Below are 17,695 nucleotides of genomic sequence, written 5' to 3'. Positions count from 1 at the left end.
ACCCGAGTTGTCGTCCTCGAGAGATCGAAAAAGAAAAAAGTTTGGGAAGATAGGTTTGCGAGCCTGACTGCATTCAACAGGTTCCGAGAGTGGTGGCCTCAGAGATCGCTCACACTTGAGCATCAGTTTCTGTTGAAAGACTTGTATAGATACAATCCAAATATGGCAAAACAGTTTCGGGAGAGAAACGGGTGGACATGGTTCACTCAAAGTGTAGTAGATGCCAAAGAGCACTTAGTCCAGGAATTTTATGCCAATGTGGCACACATCAAGAAGGGGACCAAAGTGACGAAAGTGAGGAACTTGAAAGTGAGATTTGACCAAACTACCCTGAACGCATACCTAAGGTTGGAGGATGTGGAGCCGATGCAATACTTGGAAAAGCTGGCTATGGGTGATGCAGCTCGCCCATGGCTAGCTGAGCTTCTGGCAGCTCCGGGACCACCACCACCATGAATCACAGCAAGGGTTCCCATTCAGCGGAACACCCTTAACTTTGAAGCAAAAGGGTGGCAAACATTTGTGTGCTGTCGCATAGACCCAAGCCAGAATGAAAACAATCTCCCAATCCCTCGGGCAGTCTTAGTTGCTTCCATCTTGGCCGGGTACCCAATCAATGTGGGTGCCATCATGTCGGCCAACATGTCTCTCGTTGTTAGGCATGGTAAAAGCTCTTATCCATATCCCAACACTATCACGGAGTATCTCATGGATGCGGGGGTGGAGCCCAAGAGCTTTGATACGAAGATTAGGGCTAATCAGCCCTTCTCTTGCTACTCTCTGAAGGACCCAAGGAACCCCAAGAACAAGGGTAAGTCGACTACTTCCGTAGGCCAGTCTGATGAGCCGTCGGTGGTAGTTGCAGATTCAGCTGCCATGCCTTCTACAGTAGCTATGCCTTTCACAGCAGCCGGGCCTTCCACCGATACAACTACCATACCTCCAACTCCATCTTCAGGGCCATCAGTATCAACGCCTTCCTCCTCTACTTATCCACTCTATGCGCTGCGAGTCTCCCAGACACTAGTGAGTCTCAACAACTAGATGCAGACAGCTACTGCAAAACTGTTTGACCTATCTAGTGTCGTTGCAGTTCAGACTTCTACCCCAGCACCCCAGATTCCTCCGTCAGTGGAGGAAACTTTGAAGAAAATATTGGAGAATCAGAAGACCATCATGGACACCTTGGTGGTACATGGGGGAGCAATTGAGGAGCTTGGGAAACAGGTGAAGAAGATGAGGAAATCTCAGGCATCGAAGAAATCAGTTGACAGGTTGAGACAAGAGGTGACCAAGATAGCAGCCGCTGGAGACCTTCCGTTTGACTTACTAATGGAGACAGCTCCAGCAGTACCAGTAGACCGAGCAGCACCATCAGCACCAGTGGCACCAACTGGCCAGTCAGAGGAGCCAGACCTCACTGCCCACACTACTGAGGCACTGATATAGATGTTCACCAACCCAGCTACTCCCCGAGCAAGGGATGATGAGATCCAGTTGGAGGAGCCTGAGGGAGGTGATGCTTCCATGGACACTAAGACCACATAGGGAGTCCTCTCTACTCTTTCCCTTCCTTATTTTTATTTTGTTAAGCATTGAGGACAATGCTTTATTTTTATTCAGGGGGTGGACCCTATTTTGATTTGACATTTGACATTGGCCTATAATAACTGATAACATTCTATTTTTATTTTTACTTTCATTATGTACATATTCTTCTCTCTCTATTGATGTATATATTCTCTTTCTCTTTCTCAATTTGTATATTCATTTATGCTTTCAGCAGTTTACTTCATAACTTCTTTATTTTGTATTCTCAGTAGTCAATGTTTAGTCTAATAACTTCTTATTTACTTTAATAATTTCTTTTTAATTTAGTAGTTTCTTTTCATGTTTAAGTGATCAATAAGCCTTTGGTTTTGTTGTGTGAACCGGACTCTTCCCAACGATGGATGGCGTGATAACCTTCTTAAGGGACTGAGTCCGTTTTTGATGTTTAGGTAAGAACAATAGTAATAATGAATAAGGGGACCTAATTGAGTCGAACTAGAAGAGCCAAGCATGCTTCACTTGGTACCAACACACTTAACTACATGCTTATGATTAAAAATAAGTTCTTGGAAAGAAATAGCTCTAGTTAGTGACCTTTTGACTCTTGTGTTGACCTAAGCAATCATCGAGTGGTTTAGTTGAACCATTAGTGATTTTCAATCTCGAATATGGTTGTTGTGGGCCCTCGACTCTATCCTCTTGAACAATCCGGCTGTTTGAGAGGTGAGATGTTTTGTTGCAAGTCCAAGTACCCGTGCGAATGGTCTAGAACTTGCCCCGAATGTGTTTCTAGGCGAAATTCTAAGTTTTGTTTGGCTTGAGAAGTGATTGTAGGCTCTCCTTGACCCGTTTTGAAATTTTCCATGAATCACCAATGTTTTTATCCCTAGTCAACCCTTTTGATCCTAAAACCTTTCTCATTTGATAGCCATGTTACAAGCCTTTACCCATTTTGTAGTGACCCTCTCTTGGCACCCGAGCTTTCCTTAACACTCTTGAAAACAATTTACTAAAACATAAGTTTGGGGGAGAGACGAGAAATTTGAAAGTGGTATCAAGGTACAAAAAGAGAAAAGAAATGAAGAAAAGGAAAGGCAAAGGAATAAATTGAAAAGTTGAAGGGATTCAAAGAAAAGAAAAATTGCAAAGCATGGAGAAAATAAAGAAGGAGAAAATGAATATCATGACCAAGAAAGAGTGATTAAGTCTCTCAAGTTCCCCTAAGGAAAAAGAAAATGAATCAAAGAGTCGGCAAAGCATGAGCCAAAAAGAGAAAATGGAGTGCTTAAGGAAAGATGAACCCGTTCTATTCAAACATTTCCTACCTTAGTTCAAAAGCCTTCATTACATTCCAAAAAATCCCTACGTGATTTCACGTCGAGTGAACTTACATTAGTGGTGATTTACATGAGGGGCAATCATATGGTACTTAGAGCCGTACTTGTGACATTCTTTTGAGAGAGATGAGCGAACTTTTCACAAATCCTTGAAGTGAGTGTTACATTCTTAAGTGAGATATGCTAATGGAGAGTAAAGGAGGAGGAGTTTGGGATCCACAATGACTTATATGAAAGAGCGAACTTCCTTGATGAGTAAAGTCAACTCTTGATGCTCTAGTGTCACATTAAAACTATTTGTGCTTAAAACTTAAAATCATTGCCTTGTTGATAATTCGTAAGTGCTGTGGGTAATTGTTAGTTCCTATTGATGTGTGTTTGATTCACCTTAGATTAGCTAGAATAGCTCTTATCTTGTGGAGGTGAGAATTACCTTATTTGCTTGAGGACAAGCAAAAGCTTAAGTTTGGGGGAGTTGATAAGTGGGAATTTTGACTACTTATTAGCGTCTTTTAGCTTTAGTTTTAGTCCAAATGTGTCTAATTATATTCCCAAAAACTGATGAAATATGCTTACCTGCAGGAGTATTGGAAAATGATCCACTACGATGAAATCCAACTCAAGGAGGAGTGATCTGAACACGGACAAAAATCAGGCACAGAAGCTCAAGGGCGGACCGCAAATTTCTATCTGCGGCCACAGAATGTGAAAGAAAATCAACAGAGCCCCAGTGCAAAGTGCGGACTGCACAATTATTGTACGGCCACAGAAGCTACGTAAGAGCCAAAGTTCAGAGAGTTTCATTTCAAGCTCTAGAAGAAATGCGGATCGCACAATAATTGTGCGGCCGCGACCACACTCAGAAATTGTGCGGTCCGCAGAAGAGCCCAGTGCGGCCGCACCCAGAATTGTGCGGACCGCAGAACATGAGAGATACGGCTGCAGTTCAGAATTGTGCGGCTGCAGAGTCAACTCCTATCAAGATCTGAAGAGAAGTGCGGACCACACATATAATTGTGCGGCCGCAGAACCTCCGAAAGGGCAATTTTGTCCGAAAATTCCAGCTTTGTATAAATAGACTACTTTCACGAAATTAGGTCAAGTTTTGAAGATTGAAAGCCCTGTAGCCGTTTTTACTTGCCTCTTTGTGCAACTTTAGCTTACTTTGGTGATTTAACATTGAATTTTTATCTTTTAATCTTGCAATATGAGTTTTATTATATTTTCTTCTTTATTATCTTTTATACCCATTACGAGTAGCTAGATATCTAACTAGGGTTGTGACCCAACCCTAGTGTGTGAACCTAATGGGTATTTTATTTATGGCTTGTTTATGGTTGAGTATTTATTATTTAGCCTTGTTCTTGCCTTTAATTATAGAATTAATGGTTGCAAATATTAGTTTATGCCTATTTGACTTGGTCTCTACTTGAGAAAGAGAGACTTAGTCTAGGAAAACTTGGATAACAAGAATTTGGGATAAAATCAAGAGATTCATAGTCCCAATTAAATGATTGAACCTAGAGATAGTAAAACCCGACTTGAGCATATTATCAACTATTTTGTTCAAAACCCATTTTGACTTGAGAAAGCCAGATTGGGCAAAATTACTCTCTTACCGAGAGGTATTGAGTGGGTATTTGAGTACCGATTGCTATAATACACCCCGTCCAACAAAATAAGCTTTACAGTTTACAACCCGTTAGGCAAACACCTAGGTAAAGGTCATACCCCTAGGACTTTTTATATATTTGAAAACCATCCACAAATAATATTCTCTAGTTTTATATCTTTAGAATTGTAATCCTTAACGTAATTTTAGAAGTAAAAACAAAACCATATTCGTGGAAGTGCAACCAAGATACTTCATGTGCTTTATCCAAATATATACCACTAATCCCATATCAACTCCCTCTGGATTCGATCCCGACTCCTTGTTGGGTATTATTATTGCAATCGACCATTTTACAACTCTGAATAGAGGTGTGACTTGGACGAGATCAGGCCTCAGCTTTCGAGCGGCGACTACGAGAGCTAAGGACAGTTTATACAAATATGGGTAGCGAGTTTCTGCTCCCATTAAAATTTTACTAACGTAATAAATAGGAGATTGCTTACCATCGTCCTCACAGACTAAAGCTGCACTTTTTGCGACTTCAGAGACCGTGAGGTAGACTAACAATATTTCACCTTCTTTTGGTTTCGAAAGCAACGAAGGGCTTGACAAGTACCTTTTCAAATCTCTCAATGCCTTCTGGCACTCCTGGATCTATTTGAAATTATTTTTCTTTTTGAGATGTGTGAAGAAACGACGACATTTTTTTGATGACCGGAAAATGAACCTGCTCAAAGCTGCCAATCTCCCTGTGAGCCTTTGGACTTCCTTCACATTTGATAATTGGTCTCGGATGTCTTCGATGGCCTTGATATTATCGGGGTTTATCTTAATTCCCCTTTGCGATACTAGAAATCCTAGAAACTTACTAGAGCTGACCCCAAACATGTATTTCTCGGTGTTAAGTTTCATATTATGCTTTATTAGGATGTCAAAAGTTTCTTGCAGATGTTTAAGATGATCACCTGCATTTAAAGACTTAACGAGCATATCGTCTATATAAACTTCCATAGTTTTTCCTATTTATTTTTCAAACATCTTGTTCACGAGCCGTTGATAAGTGGCTCCGGCGTTTTTCAACTCAAAGGGCATCACATTATAACAATATGTACCGAAATGCGTTATAAACAGATTCGTTTCCTGATCCTCTGGGTTTGTCTTAATTTGATTGTACCCGGAATAAGCATCGAGGAAACTCATTAACTCGTGCGCGGCCGTATCATCATTCATTTGATCGATGTTTGGCAGTGGGAACGAGTCTTTCGGGCATGCCTTATTCAAATTTTTATAATCTACACACATGCAAAATTTATCTTCTTAGGAACTACTACTACATTAGCTAGCCAGTCTGGATACTTTACCTCTCGGATCGAACCGATATTAAGTAAGCGAGTTACCTCTTCCTTAACGAATTTATTCCTGACTTCGGCAATAGGGCATTTTTTTTGTCTTACCGGAGGTATGTTGGGATCCAAACTTAACTTATGTACGACTACCTCCATCGGGATACATGTCATATCCACATGCGACCATGCAAAACAATCGACAATTTAAGAAATTTAATAAAGCCAGAACTGAGCTCGGGGTGCAGTCATGTCCCCAATTGGAATATCCTTTCTAAGAACTCTTCGAACAATGCAACTTGCTCAAGATCTTTCGTTGTGGATTTCGTTGCATCCGTATCTTCTGGAACCTGGAAATACCTTGGCACCTGATAAAATTCTAAAGTTTCTGCCCCCGGGCTAACTTCATCTAGTTTGGGAGCGGGTGCCGGTTCCTGTAATTGCTATGCCGCGTGTTCCTTTCCTTTGCTACTAGATATTGAAATTGCATTCATCTCCCTTACCTCCGGTTGGTCACACCTTATCTGCTTAACTCCTTCGGGCGTTGGAAACTCCAGCAATTGATGATATATTGAAGGTACAACTTTCATCTCGTGCAACCATGGTTGTAACGACCCGACTTATCGTTTTGAGCATTTACATCCAGTTCAATAATTTGAAATCTTGAGCAGCTTCGTAATGTGTATTATGACTTGTGTGAATTGTCGGCTTTGGTTTTCGGATGATTCGTGATTAAATTGAAAGAACAATCCTTATTTAGAAGTTTAAATAAAAAGAGTTGACCAAAGTTTGACATTTGTACAAAAGACTCTGGAATAGAATTTTGATAGTTCCAATAGCTCCGTATGGTAATTTTGGACTTAGGAATTTGTCCGAATATTTATTTGGAAGTCCGTAGTTGATTTTGGCTTGAAATGGCAAAAGTTAGAAATGGAAGGTTTGGAAGTTTGATCGGGAGTTGGCTTTATTGATATCGGGGTCGGAATCCAGTTCTGGAAATTTTGATAGGTCCTTTATGTCATGTATGACTTGTGTGCAAAATTTGAGGTCAATCGGACTTGATTTGATAGGTTTCGGCATCGAATGTAGAATTTGGAATTCGTTAGTTTTCATTAAACTTGAATTGGGGTGCGATTCGTGTTTTAGTGTTGTTTAATGTAATTTGAGGCATTGACTAAGTTCGTGTCATGTTATGGGACTTGTTAGTATACTTGGTTGGGGTCCCATGGGGCTCGGATGAGTTTTGGAAGAGTTTGGTGTTTTGAGCATAAGCATATAATGATCCAAAGGTCCATTTTTAGTTATAGAGATCGAAATTCGATTTCGAGACTTACGAGAGTTTGATAATGAATTATAGGAATGATCTGGAATGTTTAGTCTAATTTTATCAAGTTGCGATTGAGTTTTTTGCGCGAAACATGAGTTAATTGTTTAACGAGCGAAATTGGTATCGCATTGAGAAAATAAACTCCGAATTGGGTTTAGATTGAATGACTAGGTTTGTATTATTATTTGTGACTCATAGGAATAAGAATCGTCGAATTCCGAGTTCGTATGATGGAGTTAGAGCCTTTTTGCTGGTGCAAGCAGGTTCTGGTGCGGACCTTTAGTGATGGAAAATCTTGAGGTAAGTCACTTGTGATCATTGTTAGTCAATAATATTGAATTATCATCAAATATTCCGACTAGTTTACGTGTTTTTGAGGTGTAATTCAAGAATTTGGGCCTAGGGATTTGAAAATAGGATTTGAGGATTTGAAGGTCAAGTTGATATCGGAATCCTCTCGACTGCTGGATTAAATCAAGATATTATCAATGAATACAACTACAAAAGAATCTAAATAGGGCTTGAATACACGCTTCATCAAATCCATAAATGTTGTTGGGGCATCTGTCAGCTCAAATAACATCACTAGGAATTCGTAATGCCAATACCGAGTCTGAAAAGTTGTCTTAGGAACATTGGATGCCCTAATATTCAATTTATGGTAACCAGACCTCAAATCAATCTTTGAAAATACCTTGGCACCCTGAAGCTGATCGAATAAGTCATCAATTCTTGGCAACAGATACTTGTTCTTGATAGTATCTTTGTTCAACTGCCGATAATCTATACACATCCGCATTGAACCATCTTTCTTCTTTACAAATAACACTGGCGCACCCTAGGACGAGACGCTAGGTCTAATAAATCTATGATCAAGCAAGTCTTATAACTGCTCCTTCAATTCCTTTAGCTTCGGCGGGGGCCATATGGTATGGTGAAATAGAAATGGGCTGTGTGCCCGGATCCAAATCAATATAAAAGTCAATATCTCTGTCGGGTGGCATCCCCGGCAAATCTGTAGGAAATACATCTGTAAACTCACGGACATCTAGGACTGAATCCACAGAAGGAACATCCGCACTAGAATTGCGAATATGAGCCAAATAAGCTAGACAGCCCTTCTCGACCATATGTCGAGCCTTCACATAAGAGATAACCATGTTGGTAGATTGGCCAGTAATCCATTTTCACTCTAATTGAAGCAACCCCAGCATGGATAAGGTCACCATTTTGGCGTGACAATCCAATATAGCATGATAAGGTGACAACCAATCCATACCCAAGATGACATCAAAATCTACCATATCAAGAAGTAGAAGATCCATGCTAGTCTCAAGACTCCCAATAGTAACCACACACGAACGATAGACATGATCTACCACAACAGAATCTCCCATCGGTGTGGACACACATACAGAAGCACTCAGAGAATCACGAGGCACAACCAGATATGAAGCAAAATAGGAGGACACATAGGAATAAGTAGATCCCGGATCAAATAGAACTGAAGCATCTCTATGGCAAACTGGAACAATACTTGTGATCACGACATCAGACGACTCGGCCTCAGGCCTAGCTGGAAAAGCATAAAATCGGGGTTGGGCATCACTACTCGGAGATACATCTCTGGGACGGCCTCTAACTGGATGCCTCCACCTCTAACGACCTGACCTCCACCTCTAGTTGTCTAACCCCTATCCCTAGCTGGCTGGACGGGTGGCGGAATAGCTGGTGCTGGAATCATAGCACGAGAACCCTGATATTGCATGCTGCCCTGAGACCTGGGGCAAAATCTAGCAATATGCCTAAGTGACACGAACCAATTCTCCCTCTGTAAGATGTAGTGACGGCACCTAGTCTCTATGACTAGGTAAGCCTAACAAAGATGCGGAAATAACAAAAATGGAAACAAAACTTAACAACTAGCTGTAACAGATAACTAAATAACTGATAACAATGCCGCTCGGCATTTATAATAACCAACACTTTAGTAATACACAGTATTCCCAAAACTCGAAACATCATAAGTCACAAGCTACAGAAGGAAACTAGTATCTTTATACACCAAAGTCTAATAAAAGAAGTAAGGAAGGTAAACGACATAGGAGGGAATAGAGGGGGACTCAGAGGTCTACGGACGCACCAGATATACCTTGAAGTCTCTGTACAACAGCAAGTACTTTCAGCTAGTAGCGGGGCTGATAAGAAGTACTTAGATCTACACACCGAACATGTGCAGAAGAGTAGCATGAGTACACCACAACGGTACCCAGTAAGTACCAAGCTTAACCTCGGTAGAGTAGTGACGAGGTCAGGTCCGGGCCCTACTGGTATATAATAATAAGACAGATGCTATAATAAACATGAAGTAAAACGGAGAAGACAACAACAAGTATTCACAAGCAACAACAACACCGCACAATGATATAACAACAAGGGCACTCCCGAGATATTGTCTCGTAGTCCCAAAAACAAATATACAGGGAGAACTCCCGATGTATCGCCTCGTAGTATTAAAAGTAAATGTGCAGGGAGAACTCCCGAAGAACTGCCTCGTAGTCTCAAAAGTAAATGTGCAGGGAGAACTCCCGAGGAACCGCCTCATAGTCTCAAAAGTAAATATGCGTGAAGAACTCCCGAGAAACCGCCTCGTAGTCTTAAAGTAAATGTGCAGGGAGAACTCCCGAGGAACCGCCTCGTAGTCTCAAAAGTAAATGTGCATGGAGAACTCCTGAGGAACCACCTCGCAGTCTCAAAAGTAAATATGCAGGGAGAACTCCTGAGGAACCGCCTCGTAGTCTCAAAAGTAAATATGCAAGGAGAACTCCCGAGGAACCGCCTCGTAGTCTCAAAAGTAAATATGTGGGGAGAACTCCCAAAGAACTGCCTCATAGTCTCAAAGTAAATATACAGCTCAAACTGATAAATACCATAGTTAACAGCAAGATTTCTACAGTTATACTGATAAAGAACAAAGAAAAATAGAAAATCAACTAGCCATGCTTCGCGAAGTTCAACTAAGCAATTAAAGCACATAGACATGCGATATTAGACTAAACAGGATAGCTACACATGTTGGAATAGCTCAATTAAGAATGAAAACAGACTAATACTCATCTAAACGGTATAACTCAAATTAAAGGAAAAAAACAAATTACTACTTAGTAAAATAAATCGGGTTTTACAACAAATAGCCAGTGTACGTACTCGTCACCTCACATATACGACGCTCACATATCACAACAGTACCAAATCTTAAGAGAATTTTCCCCACACAAGGTTAGGCAAGCCACTTATCTCGAACCAAGCTAAATCAATCCGTAAGAATGCCCTTTCCTCGATTATCCGACTCTGAATGGCCCAAATCTAGCCAAACACAATTGCATATCATAAATACAACTATAATAGGCTCATTAATTAATGAAATCAATACTTTAACAAAAATTTCGAAATTCGCCCTAAAAGGTCAACCCGAGCCCACGTCTCGGAATCGGGTAAAAGTCATAAAATATGAACACTTATTCACTCACGAGTCTAATCATATCAAATTTACTAAAATCCGACATCAAATGGTCCTTGAAATCCTCAAATCAAACTCTCCAAATCCCTTGTCTCAACTCCCAAATTCCACCTTAAATACACACTAACTAAGTGGAAAAATAAATGGGGAAGCAAGATTATTGATCAAAAATAAGCACAAGGGACTTACCTCAAGAAATCCTTCAAAAATGCTCTCAAGAAATCGCCAAACCCGAGCTCAAAATGTTAAAAATGAGCAAAAATTGCGAACCCTTGCATTTAAGTGTTCTGTCCAGAAATCTCGCACTTGCGGCCCATAGTCGCACATGCGACGCCCGCTCCTGCAGAATTCTTCCGCTTCTGCGATCCCTCATGCCCTAGCCCCTTCTGCTTCTGCGCTTCATCTTCCTCATCTGTGGATGCGCAGATGCGGTTATACCTCCGCACTTGCGACCTCTGGCCTCTTCTTTCCAAACCGCATATGCGTCCATTGGCTCGCTTCTGCGGACTCGCACATGCGGTCAATGTTGCACAGGTGCGATTACACCAGGTGCAACAGCTTAAGTTATTCTTCCATAATCAAATTTGATCTGTTAACCATCCGAAATCAACCCGAGCCCCGGGACCTCAACCAAACATACCCACTAGTCCTAAATCACCATACGGACTTAGTCGATCCCTCAAATCACATCAAACAACGCTTAAAACACGAATCATCCTCCAATTCAAACTTAATGAACTTTAAAGTTTCAAACTTCCACAACCGATACCTAAACCTATTAAACCACGTCCGATTGACCTCAAATTTTGGACACAAGTCATATTCGACATTACGAACCTACTCCAACTTTCGGAATTGGAATCCGACCCTGATATCAAAAGTCCACTACCTATCAAAATCTCCAAAAATTCGACTTTCGCCAATTCAAGCCTAAATCAGCTATATACCTTAAATTCACAATCCAAACACGCTCCTAAGTCAAAAATACCCAACGGAGCTAACGAAATCGACGAAACTCCATTCCGGAGTCGTCTTCACATAGTTCCAACTACGGTCAAAATCCTAAGACTTAAACTTCTATTTTTAGAGACTAAGTGTCCGAAGATACTCCGAAACCAAAAAAAAGACCTCCCGGTAAGTCACATAAGCAGAAAAAGGTACGGGGAAAACAGTAAATAGGGGATCAGATCTATTACTCTCAAAACAAACGGTCGGGTCGTTACATTAAGGTCCCCACAAGTATAACAAGCCCTCAGCTGTTGTGACTGCTGACCCTAGGACTGGCCATGTCGACCTTGATACCCACTCTGATGACTCTGGATCGGAGGTGCACTAATAGGAGCTGGTGGTGCACTGTAAGCTAACTGGTCAGGATGAGACACAATAGGACCACGGCTCCCTGAAGCACCATGAGATTCCTGGAGTCTGACTGAAACGACCTGGGAGGATGGCCCCTACCAAAATTACCCCTGCCTCCAGACGAGGCACCATTGAACCCAACAAACTGACGAGGTCTCTTATCAGACACCTGTACCCTTTCCTGAGCAAGAACCATCTATATCCGTCTAGCAACATTTGCAGCCGCATGAAAGGAAATATCACTTTCGGTCTTCTTGGCCATCTGAAGTGGGAGTCTACGCTCCTCCCCCAGCCAATGAGATGGCTGGTGCCACTGGAAATGTACCGTTCTGAGCCGCACCCTCCATAAGGCTTACTAAACGGACTAGAGCATCCTGAAGCACTGGAGTAGCTATGAATCCTTCCGGGACCTGGACTGGTCCAACATGTACAGTCTGAGCTGGAACCTCCGCTTCCAAATCCACCTGAGGTTCTACAACAGTTGATGCTGCTCGAGCTCTAGACTGAGCTCTACCTCTGCATCTACCTCGGCCTATACCTAGGCATTCTGGCGCGACCTCAGGCTCTGCCTCTACCCCTGGTCATAGTTGCCACCGGGGGCTCTGGCTCCTGTCCGACGGTAGATATAGCATGTGTTCTTGCCATCTGCGAGAGAACAAGAATAGAATGGTTCAATCATCGATGATAGAATAAAATCGCATGATAGAATAAGAAAGAAGTGATAGTTCCTAAACTTCATAACCTCTGGAAGATAAGTACTAGTTCTCTGATACCAACTTGTCACAACCCGAAAATTCCACCTTCGGGGCCGTGATGACACCTAACATTTCACTTGCTAGGCAAGCCAACGTTAGAATAATCTTAACCATTTTTTTAAAACAAATCAAATTAAACGGAAGTCAATTACTGAAATAGAGTGCGAAGACCATAACAACTAAATCATCCAAATACATCATCGAATCTGGTGTCACAAGTGCACGAGCTACTAGAATAATACAAATAAGGATCTGAATAAAATTCAAGTTGCTTGAAAGATAATACACAACCAAGATAAAGTAGAAGGGGACTTCAAAACTGCGGACGTTGTGCAGTTATACCTCAAATCTCCTCTAGGTAGCTGAATCCGAGCAAGTCTATGGTATGCCGCTGGGACTAACTCCAAAATCTGCACAAGAAGTGCAGAGTGTAGTATGAGTATAATTAACTCCATGTACTCCGTAAGTGTCAAGCCTAACCTCGACGAAGTAGTGACGAGGCTATGACAAGACACATACGTAAACAAGCTGTGCAAGTATATACATATACGAAGCATTATAGAACATCGTAGTTAACAAATTTTACAAATTTGGGAGAGAACATGTGAAGGGAAATGGTATAAAAATTTCAGCCAGGGGAGTGTCACGTAGCAGCCAAAGAATTCACCAACAACAAAATAGGTAGCTGAAATATAAAAATAGCACGACACCACCCTTCGTGCTTTTACTCTCTCTTTTCCCATTAAAATGATAAATAAATAATATGAATGGTACGACATCACCCTTCATGCTTTAACTCTCTTTTTGCCACAGTTTGATGAATAGATAATTTAAATGGCGCGGCATCACCCTTCGTGCTTTGACTCTCTTCCTCACTTTATAAATCAATAAATAATAATGTGAAAATGGCACAACATCACCCTTCGTGCTTTTACACTCTTTCTCACCATGACAATAATAATATAAATAGTATAAATGGCACGGCATCACCCTTTGTGCTTTACACTCTTCCTTACCATGAATATGATAATATAAATTCGGAAGAGTATTTAAATGCATGGATCTATACTTATTAATCAATTCAATACCAAAATACTGACCTCACCTTCCAAAATATTCAACAATAATTAAATTAGCAATAATTTCATGAAAAATGATCAAATAAATAATAAAAAACTTAAGCATGAATATCTTAATTAAATAGGCAATTATTCACAATGAACAAATTTTACCCGCATGCTTTGACTCAACCACAACGCATAAGTACTCGCCACACTATATATACGTTGTACCCGCACATTAAATCACGTAGCAAATAGACAAACAAGTCCTACTCCCTCAAGTCAAGGTTAACCACGACACTTACTTGCTTCGCAATTCAAGTGATCACTCGATCACGGCTTTTCCTTTCGAATTAGTCTCCAAACCAATCAAACCTAGCAATTTAATTACCAATTCGAAAGAGACTTAATTTAAGTCATTTTTGGAAAAGTCAACCAAAAGTCAATGTGGGGCCCACTTTTTGAAACCCGATGAAAATTTACGGAATTCGAACACTCATTCTGTTACGAGTTCAATCATACAAAAATTATCGAATTCCAACATCCGATAGCCTTTCAAATCTTCATTTTACAGTTTTTGGAAGATTTTACAAAATCTGATTTTTCTTCAATGAAATTCACGGATTCATGATGTAAATGAGTATGGAATCATAAAATATAATCAATATAGGATGAGGAACACTTACCCAGTTCGAACTTGTGAAAACCCCATTTGAAATCACCCAAATCCGAGACTTAAAACTCAAAAATGAGTAAAAATGGCAATTTCAGAATTTATGGACTCTCTCCAGTCTTTTCACATGTGCGGACACAAGTTCCGCATCTGCAGAATCACATATGCAAGACAAGGCTCGCATTTACGATGTCAGACTGCCTGGAAAAATTCCGCATCTACGGACATTACAGTCGCATTTGCGACTGCATAGAAGCGCTGATGGAGCGGCAGAAGCGGTCGCGCACCTGCGCGAAACATATCCGCAGAAGCGAAGAAATAGTCCAAGGCCTAAGTCGCAAAAGTGACACTACCTCCGCAGAAGCGACCACACACTTGCGGCCAAAATTGCGCAGGTGAGATGCACCAGAACCATACCTATATTCTTGAACAAAAATGGTCTGAAACTCGTCCGAAACTCACTCGAGCCCCTCGGGACCTCGTCCGAATATTCCAACAAGTCATGTAACATAATACGGACCTACTCGGGGTCTCAAATCACGTCGAACAACGTCAAAACTACAATTCGCTCCTCGATTCTAACTTAATGAATTTATGAAAAATTCAATTTTAAAACTCGCGCCGAAACGCGTCAAAACAGTCCGGAATGACCTAAATTTTTGCATGTAAGTCCCAAAGGACATATCAGAGCTATTTCAACTTTCGGAATCGCAATCTGACCCCGATATCAATAAAAGTTAATTTGTGGTCAAACTTTAAAATCTTTAAGCTTTCAAACTTCTAATTTTCAATAAATGGCGATAACTCAAGCTAGAGAGCTCCAAATTAAATTCCGGGCATACGCCCAAGTCCTAAATTATGATACGGACCCACCGAAACCGTCAAAATACTGATTTGGATATGTTTGCTCAAAATATTGATCGAAGTCAACTTAAGTGAGTTTTAAAGCACTATTTTCTCATTTTTATCAATTTTTCACATTAAAGCTTTTTGAAAAAAATATACGAACTGCGCACGCAAGTCAATGAATGCTAAATGGTGCTATTCAAGGTCTCGAAGCACAAAATTGAATGTTAAATTGAAAGATGACCTATCGGGTCATCACAATGACTTATGCTAGTGTTGTATTAGATTGAATTCCTATCTCTCATTATTTATCATCACCTTGTTTAAACTGCTAAAATTTGGCTATTTAACTATCTCACATCGGCTTGCCTAGCAAGTGGATGTTAGGCTCTATCACGACCCCGAGGTTGGGATTCCGGGTCGTGATAATAGAAAAGTCAGTTTTATTATTTTTCCCATTTATTTCAACTGGCAAAACACGTTGCACTTGTCACAATATCTATTGTTGTGCTCAATTTGTCTATCATAGGTTTCATTTTTCATAAAGGATGTGTTTGGAACGAAGAAAAATATTTCCTGGAAAATAAGTAATTTTATCACTTATTTTTCTATGTTTGGTTGGTGAGTAAATTTATTTTTTTGAAAAATATTTTTTAGTGTTTGGCTAGTGAGTAGAGAATATTTTTTTAAAAAAAATATATAATTTAGGCAAACATTATGAGAGACGAAATAGGGGAGATAGATGAGGGATGGTAGTAGGAGGTGGGGTGGCGATTATGGTGGGAGGTAAGCGTGAGGTGTGTTTGGTGGGCGGGTTGGTGAAGGTGAGAAGGTTGAAAAAGAGTTTTAAAAAATATTTTCCTTCTTCTTGATTGGAAACCATTTTCCAATAATTGAATGAAAATGAGTTTATTATAAAAAATTAAAATATTTAAGCAAATCAAACATGAAAAAATTTAAAAAATATTTTTCAGAAAGTATTTTGCTTCATACCAAACACATCCAAAGTCTCTCAGACTCTAGCCTTTTCATTTTATTTTTGTGTGTACGTGGGTGGTAAATGTAGTGTCTTCATCTCGAACATGTAGAAAGCATATATCCTAGAGGGCCAAGGCAAGGCTACTCTAATTGTCCAACCAAAAGGAAGCATGTCCATTGTAACGACCCGACCAGTCGTTTTGAGCTCTAGCGCATCATTCGGCAGTTTGAGGCCTTGAGTAGCTTCACTTCATGGTTTATGACTTGTACGTGTGGTCGGAATTGAATTTTGGGAAGTTCAGAGTTAATTCGGATGAAAAATTCTAATTTCGGAAGCTTTAAGTTGGAAGAATTGAATAAAGTTTGACTTTCGAAAAAATGACCTCAGAATCGGGATTTGAAGGTTCCAATAGGTTCGTATGATGATTTCGGACTTGGGCGTATGTTTGGGTTAGTATCGGGTGGTCCGGGAGTATTTCGGCACTTATTATGGAAGGTTAGCATTTCGAAGGTTTAAAAATTTCCTAAGTTTGGTTTGAGGTGGACTTTGGTGTTATCGATGTCCGTTTGGGGTTCCGAGCCTTGGAATATGTTCGTATCGTGATTTGTGACTTGTGCGTAAAGTTTGGCATCATTTCGGGATGTTTAAATACAAATCGGACGCATTCGGCGAAGTTTGAATGTTTGAAAGTTTTAAAAGGTTTCGATCATCAATTCGTAATTTTGATATTGTTTGACGTGGTTCGAGGCTTCGACTAAGTCCGTGTCATGTTTTGAGGTGTGTTGGTGTATTTGGACGGGGCCCTGGAGGGCCTCGAGTACGGATCTGATTGGAACGGATCGAGTTTGGACTTGGAAAACTGCTGAGGTTCACCAGGTCTGGTGCGACCGCACCTGCGAAGGATTTGGTCGCAGGTGCGAGACCGCAAAAGTGGCCAAGGGGTCGTAGAAGCGGTCTTGGGAGAGCTGGGCACTAGTAGCATATGCAAGAAGGATTCCCACATCTGCGAGCCCGCAGATGCGGTTGGTCGGGGCCTAAGTGACTTCCGCATGAGCAGAGCCGCAGGTGCGGTTGGGGTGCCCGCAGGTGCGAACACGCCTAGGCAGAATATATGTTGCTCAATCAGGAGTTTTGCTCATTTCACTCATTTCTCTCTTGGTTTGGGCGGTTTTTGGAGAGCTTCAAGGGGAGACTTTCATCATCTATGGCAAGGTAAGTTATTCCCACCTATTGTAAGTTAAATACATGGATTCTATAAGGATTTAAACATGAAAATTAGTAAAAATTGTAGGGTTTTGGTAGAAAATCTAGAAATTGGTATTTTTGAAT

This window comes from Nicotiana tomentosiformis, chromosome 7 (genome assembly GCF_000390325.3).
Source record: "Nicotiana tomentosiformis chromosome 7, ASM39032v3, whole genome shotgun sequence".
In the NCBI taxonomy this organism is placed as follows: Eukaryota; Viridiplantae; Streptophyta; class Magnoliopsida; order Solanales; family Solanaceae; genus Nicotiana; species Nicotiana tomentosiformis.
Note: the sequence above shows the minus strand (reverse complement) of the source record.